Source organism: Somniosus microcephalus, unplaced genomic scaffold (assembly GCF_052327205.1).
Source record: "Somniosus microcephalus isolate GS21.2 unplaced genomic scaffold, FLI_Smic_1.0 unresolved_chr1, whole genome shotgun sequence".
Classification (NCBI taxonomy): Eukaryota; Metazoa; Chordata; class Chondrichthyes; order Squaliformes; family Somniosidae; genus Somniosus; species Somniosus microcephalus.
The window spans coordinates 17,433,572-17,441,410 of record NW_028225179.1 but is presented as its reverse complement, the minus strand read 5'-3'; the positions used below and the strand labels follow the sequence as shown (position 1 = coordinate 17,441,410).

General features: G+C 44.4%; 1 non-coding gene across 1 annotated transcript; it reads right to left on the bottom strand.

Moving 5' to 3' along the window:
* Window positions 1-7,520: 7,520 nt before the first annotated feature.
* Window positions 7,521-7,604, bottom strand: trnal-uaa (transfer RNA leucine (anticodon UAA)). Its single transcript has one exon. It is a non-coding gene; the product is annotated as a tRNA-Leu (tRNA).
* Window positions 7,605-7,839: the final 235 nt, after the last annotated feature.

Here is a 7,839-nt window from a genome sequence, read left to right as displayed (position 1 = left end):
TTAACCATGGAAAGTGAAAAACTCGAGGGGGCTTGGTGGGGTCGCTGATACACTGTTTAATGGACAAAAATAAAAGATGCAATGACAAAATTGTTAATAACGATTGGCAACCGAACGACCCACCGGCCAAACAAAGAGAATGGTGGGCTAAAGAAACAAAATTAAAGGAAGAAAGGGCCATCATTTTAGTGGCTCATGCATATTATGAGTTGAGCAGCTGTGCTCGAGTTTGGACCAAAAACGGGTGCCAAAATTGTACCCAAGTACCCATAATGGCAACAGCTCCTGTAGCGCCATCTGAGGTGAAAAGAGTAGAGGAGGACAGGATAGACTGGGATGCGCTGAGCCGAAAAGTTGCTGAACATGACCCCGACTATAATGATGGGAAAATCTCGCCCCCATATGACGACATAAAAGTGGCACCTATTAAGGTGGAATTTATTCCGGTCACCCCGGCGGTGCCTATACTTGTAGGGGCACCCCCAGGCACCGTAGCGATCCCAGCAGTACCAGTTCAGGTATAAATCACTTATGTATCTTTCTCCACAGGAGATAAATTAAAGTTGCTTCAAATTCTGCCGGAACTAAAGCTCCGACAGAGTATTGCCATATTCTGGCAGAAACTAAGAGAAATGAGAATATGTCACAACTTCCACAACCGGGATGTTGATGGACTAGGGAGGGCAAAAATGAGCGAAGATATGTTGGGTCAATTACCTCAACAATATAGGGAGGGGACATGGTGTCAAGATGTAGCCCCTCTAAACCAGCAATGAGATGTGGATTATACAGCTTTTAGGACCGCTGTTACACAAGTTTTAGGATTAGTACCAGTAAACTGGGGACTAGTCATGGGAATTAGTCAGGGGAAAGGGGTGTCAACCCATGATTATGGAGAACGGAAGTGGACTAGTTTTGTAGCCCACTCCAGTATAATAGCACCACAACGAGACAATTTGGCATTTTTGAAAATGTACAAGGACTGAGTCGTGCCCATCAGGCCATAGTACAAATTGGATTGGTCACCATACAGACGTTTGATGAATTGATCAGAAGGGCGACTGAGGTAGACAACCAGCAGAATGTTAAGGTGGCTGCCTTGGAGGAACAGATAGCTGCAGTAAAGGAGATGGAAGTCTGTATAAAATGCAATAGGCTTGGGCACAAGAGTTATCATTGCACATTAACTAGGAAAGACACAGGAAGGAGATGTAAAAACTGTAATAAACCTGGACACGAACAGCGAGACTCTTGGTCCAAGGGAGGGGGGAAGGAAGGTCAAGGCTCAAGACAACAAGAGGCAGCGTGTAGCGAGCAGATAACGGGCGAGGCCAATATGAATAAGATTCAATTGATCGAACTAATCAAAACCCTGTCACAGTCCCGCTAGGTGTCATCGGCCCTCGGTACAGGCACCGATCCCCGTCTGGAGCTAACAGCACTGTTATGGGGCCAGCAGTGCTATATGTTAGTTGACACAGGGGCATCGGTGTCTATAACCAATTTGGACCTCCCGCACACACAAACCTCAAAACCTTTATAAAGATACAAGGAGTGGGCGGGAAGAGCAATCGCGCTTACAAAAACGGGACACAATTATTGGAACTAGGAGGAATTTTTCTCCCATTCCAGTTATGGTCATGTGATAACCCAGAGGGAACAATCTTAGGAGTGGATAAAACAAGTGAACTGGACCATGTGACAGATGTATGAAATAAGACTGTATTATGAAAGCGCGTAAGTGATGATAAATTTGAAGCCAGGATTATGGCCAGTTATATGATAAAGATCGGTAGTAAAGGGATTGGGAACAATATGGAATATGGGGAGTCCTATGCCAGGCGGTGGAAGGAGTATGGGTCACCTCTAAACAGGACTGTGGACTAACTACAATTAACCCTATCATGATACCCAGACCGGAGCACAAGGCGCACAGACAATACCCGATAAAACCAGCAGCCAAAGAGGCCGTATTCAGGATAATAATCGAGTTACTGAAACAGGGAGTGTTAAAAGAAACCACAGCAACCACAAACTCACCAATTTGGCCGGTATGTAAACCAGACAGATCAGAACTAGTGACTCTCACGGAAGCATTGAAATTGGCAAAAGGAAAACGAGTAAATATATACACAGACAGTAGATATGCATTTGGGGTAGTGAATGATTATATGATAGCATGGAATAGGAGAGGATATGTAACCTCTGGAGGCGGACAAATACAGCATGAGGAAGTAGTGAGAGACCTAGTAGAAGCGGTAAAAGGAGCAGAAGAGGGAGCAGTGATTAAAATAAAGGCACACCGCAAGGTAGTGAGTGAGCAACAAAAAGGAAATATGCTAGCTGATCAGGCAGCAAGAACAGCAGCGGACACAGAGAGCCCTACACCAATAGCTGCAGATAGAATAACAGCAGAGGAAGTGAACCTTAAAAGTATCCAAGAGGAGACCGAAATGGAGGAGCAGGAGCAGTGGATCAAGAGAGGCGCAGCCAAAGGTAGAGATGGAATATGGAAAAAGGATCACAGGGGAACTTGTTGAAAATGTACCATGAGCCAGACCATGGGGGGTGGAATGGCATGATAGGTAGGCTAAGTACAGATTGGTGGTGGAGTGGAATGGGAAAAGATGTGGCAAGATACTGCAGACGCTGCATCATCTGTGGACAACACAACCCAGGTAGGCCCATAAAGGTTGGAATAGCCCACCAGCCACGACACAAAGGCCCCTGGGAATACCTCCAATTAAACTTTACTGGAACCCTACCTCACAGTAGAGGGAAGAAATACTGATTAGTGATCATAGACCAGTTTACAAGTTGGGTGGAAGCATTCCCTACTGTAGTGCTCAGACTGTGGCCCGAATATTTGCATACGACGTGATACCGAGATGGGGGTCCCATTGCAAATAGGTTCAGATCAAGGTACCCACTTTACGGGAAAGGTAATGAAAGAAACTTGTAAGTTACTGGGGGTAAGACAGAAGTTCCAAATCCCCTACCATCCGCAAAGCTCAGGCATGGTAGAGCGAATGGACAGAACCCTGAAAACAGCCTTAAGCAAGGCCATAGCCGAAACTGGACAGGGGTGGGTGGATGTCCTTCCATGTATCCTGATGAGGCTGCGAGCCAACTCAAACAGGATGACCGGACTGACACCATATGAACGCATGAGTGGACAAGCAATGTGTCTGCCGGATGTATTAGCATCTGGTAGCGAGGGGCTAGGACCATTAAACAATAAAAATATGAAGTACGTACAAACATTGGATAATCAATTGAAAGTGCTCTAACAAGAAGTTAAAGAACAACAAGACATCAGAGATAAAAATACACAAAAGTAGCGGTCCTCGGAGCACCTACCCAAGGTAGGCGAGCAGGTAGTTATTAAAATATTGCCAGAGAGATCGGGATTCTCACCTAGCTGGACCAGAACATTTGAGGTTATCATGACCAGCGATATGTGCGCATGTATACATATGAGGGGAAAGGATAGATGGAAACATTGGACACAGCTAAACCGGTACAACAATAACCCATCTGATCTTAAGTCCCACAGAAACAATGGAATAAACACGAGAGATGAGCTACCTCTGGTGACAACCAGACCTCTGTTTAAATTACAGATAAACATGGATCCCGTAAGATGGATTGTCATAACTACCCTGATGACAGCATTTATAAGTACAAGTAACGGGCTGGAAGAAATGGACTGCAGGTTGAGATCCCATAATGGCGACTTCATGGAGGCTTCATCATATCACACAGTTAGGGGTGTGAAAAACAAGGAAAATGATGTTACAGGTGTAACGGTACCTGGGTGAACTTGGATCAACAACCATGCGGACCCTGTAGAATGAAAAAATGCCAGCAATATGGTAGAATGTAATAGACACTGGCAGATGTTGGCTCAAGTAGGGAGAGGATATGTCCTGAGCTGCGCGGAAAATAATATAAGATGGACTATTGTACACGGCATTACAACACCTCAACCAACAACAACAAGGACCACACCGCAAGGGTTAACCCTAGAAACAGCAACACCCCCAATCACAACAATACCTGAAGAATGGAGGTGTCCGAAATGGACGCCTGGGCCTGAAAATGGACTGGTGATATTCACTGAGGGAGAACAATTGTATGATAGCGTGAGACACGAAATTGTACCGGTACTAATGAACTTAACCATGTTACAATGGGCAGGATATTCTGACAGGTTTACTAAAATTAGAAAATTCTATGCATATATGATAAAGAATGTAATTAACCAAGCTGCTGATGTGACAGGGGCTACTGACGTTAGGGGACATGCTGCATTTCACCAAAGGATTAAGAGGAGCTTAGTAACCGATATACCCATGGGAATAAACACGGGGACATAATTCATTAATGCCCTAGATATACAAGCTGTCCAAAGTAGTGTGGAACGACTACAAAGGGTAATACAACAGATTTTAGAGAAGGAAACTGGTTTGGTTCGACAAGGATCAGAGTTGGGAGGACATACGATAAGGAAGTTACTCAAGGGAATCAAGGTTATAGAGGACCATGCTAGCATTATCAACAAAACAAACCATAGAGATGAGGAACAGGCAAAAGACAGGGTAGGAAGAGGCTTGTGTTAAGCCTATGGCCAATGGATCACCGGACAGTTAAACACAATCTGGCACAGATACAGCGAGGCGAGGTACCAGACTGGATTAACAGCACACAGCTCTGTGGCCTGAGCCGGAATCCAGGCCCTCTGACTGCTTGTACCCTCAAAGGGATGACCAGAGTATATCCAGTGATACAAAAATGTAAAGTAGAAGTGACAGCAATGATAGGTATGGTACTCCTGATGCCAGTGGTGGGACTAGACATGGCTCCATACCCACAGTACCAGGTAACAAACATAGGCATAGTGAGGGGTGAGACATACCTCCAATACTATTCAATTGATACCTATGCCATCAGGAAGAATGATACTATGAGAGGCGTCTCCCTAAACGGATGCCACAGAAAGGCACGCTTATGGTGTGCCCACATCCAGTAGGAGAAGGCCCTATAGATGAGTGCGCCTATAATAAGACAGAGTGTGTGTGTTGGACTGATCACAAGTTGATCACCATCACACCCGCTCAGGGTATAAAGGCGAAGTGGAGTATTGTACAGCCACCACAGAGGCTGAGTACCAATAGAGTAACCTTGTATGTGCAATCACAATGCCTAACTTTTGCTTTACGCCAAAGATCCCTGTCACAATTGGACACACCAGATTGGTGTATGTACATTCAAGGGAGGAGCTAAACCTAAATGTGCCAGATAGTCTAAAGAAAGAGTTGGTCAATTATGAAGGAGCAGTAGGGACCGCAATGCCCCACCTGCAAGAGGATCTGCAAGAATTGAAAGAGGATTTAAGTAAGATGGTGAAACAATACATAGTGCTGCAAAGGGACCTTGGGGAATTAGAAAGGGTCATAGAGATAGAGCTACAGGAGTTCCCGTGGTATGAGAAGCTGTGGGATTGGGGAATGAATGTTAACATACAACCATGGATCCGCATCATTTCCCATATATATTAGTGATAGTACAGTTAGTCATGGCTATATGATGGGGAATAGCAGCATGCACCACTTGTAACAAGAAACGGACCAACAAAGAGCTAAAGTGAAGCGGAAAGAGCTGGAATAAACAAGTTTGCTCTACACATGATGGGTATGCAGGGCCTCCTGAGCCAGCGCCTGATCACCACATGGGGCAGGAGGCACAGCAATGCTTATACATGTTGTTCAACTTGGGCAGTGGCCAAGTACCAAAAGGGGGGATTGCAGTGGGGAATGAGTTAAACTGACATCGCTGGCAGCTTCACTGAATGGTGTAATAAAGAGAATAATCTAATATTTGCAGTGGTAAGCTTTTTCTAAATTGCTGAACTGGCAGTAGAGATAACCTAAGCAGTAGTTGTAGAACTGCTTACTGTGTTACTGAGAGACAGTTGCAAATAGTCGGAGGAGGAAACCATAAGAGGCCTAGAGGATGTAAGCTCTGTTCTGGCAGGAAAGTAAAATAATGAGTTGGAAGTAAAGAGGCCTAGAGAGGCATGAAAGGAGGACAATGAGTCAGAAGTACAATGTTGATGAGACCCCATCTGGCATAAACAAAGTTCATAGGTGCAACAACAGCTTGGGGGATAATGGACATGTACTTTTCCGATAATAAAGGTGGTACTTTAATATAACGCAGCATAGGCAACCAATCAGTGAATATGTATACGGGCCAAGGACCAATCAGGTGGTAGGAATGAATTTTGAATGAGCTGGACATATATGTTGTAATGTATAAAAATGTAGGGCTTGCTAATCCAATTTGGAGAAGTCTGGCTAAGACAGAGCAGATTGTCTCCCCACTGGTGTAACAAAGACAACTTGATTATCGATCCGAAAACCTTGTGTCAGGTGTTGGTTTAAAATACTCCACAATACTTCTATAGTTATTAATGACTTAGAAAATTCCTATATCCACGTTTGCTGATGATGCAAAGGCTGGTGGTATGGTAAGTCGTGTAGACAGCAGCATATAATTACAAAGATATATTGATAGATTAAGTGAATGGACGAAACAGTGGCTGATGGATTACAACGCAGGTAAGTATATCGTCATTCATTTTAGACCTAAAAAGTAGATCCGAGTATTAATTACATGGTGCAGAGTTCGGAACAGTGGAGTTCCAAAGGGGTTTCGGGTCCATGTACACAGACCACTGAAATGTAGCAGTAAGGTACAAAAATAATCAAAAAAATAGAATATAAAGGAGAGGAAGTTATTCTGCAGCTATACAGCGACCTGGTTAGACCACATCTGGAGTTCTGTGTACCGTTCTGGGCACCGCCTGTTAGAAAGGATAGATTGACCTTAGAGGAAGTGCAGTGCACATTCACCAGAACGTTACCAGCGCTCCAATGGTTAAAATATGAACAGAGATTACATAAACTGGGCTTGTATTTCCTGGAATATAGAAGGTTGTGGGGATTTGATTGAGGTTTTAAGATTTTGAAACGAATTGATAAGTTAGATAGAGAGAAACCTTTTTTGGCCGTTGGTGGGGGAGCCGAGGACAAGGGGGCATAATCGTAAAATCGGAGGCAGGCCATTCGCGAAAGAAGTTAGGATACATTTCTTCACATGAAGGTTGGTAGCAGTGTGGAACTCTCTCACACAAAATAGCAGTATATGCCAGCTCAACTAATAATGTAAATCTGAGATCGGTACGTTTTTGCTACACATGCGTTGAATTGATGTGTTGCCAAAGCAGCTGGATGGAGTTAAGGCAAAGCTCAGACAGGAATTCAGTGAAGGGCGAACAGGCTCAAGGGGCTGAATGGCCTCCTCCGGTTCCTATGTTCAGTACACCAATTGTAAATGAAGAAACGCTGTCTTGAAGGGTGAATTATAAATATGGCACCATCCCTTGCAGAGATCATAAGCGTTTTCATACCAAAAATAGCTTTAGGTTTTACTTTCAACCTCGTTGCCTTAGCATCTACCAAGGAGTGGGGTTCAAACCCACGCAGACACACGCTCATTGAATCTTAAGTCCAACGCCTTAACCACTCGGCCACCCTAGTGGCAGAAGCCCACCCGCGCAGTGCTTGAAAATTCGACAAATCCCTTGCTGACTAAGTTTAGTTTTCAGCGTAGAGCAAACTACGCGTCAGCATAATCTGAAAATGTGAGAGGATAAAGACATTTTCTAAAACTACAGACGGTGAAAAGCTGAACTGCAAAAGCACAGCAGCTGGGCAAGTAACGCATTGCGCTGACCGTTCGTAACTGGACAAGAAACCCCTCGGCTTTTAGCCC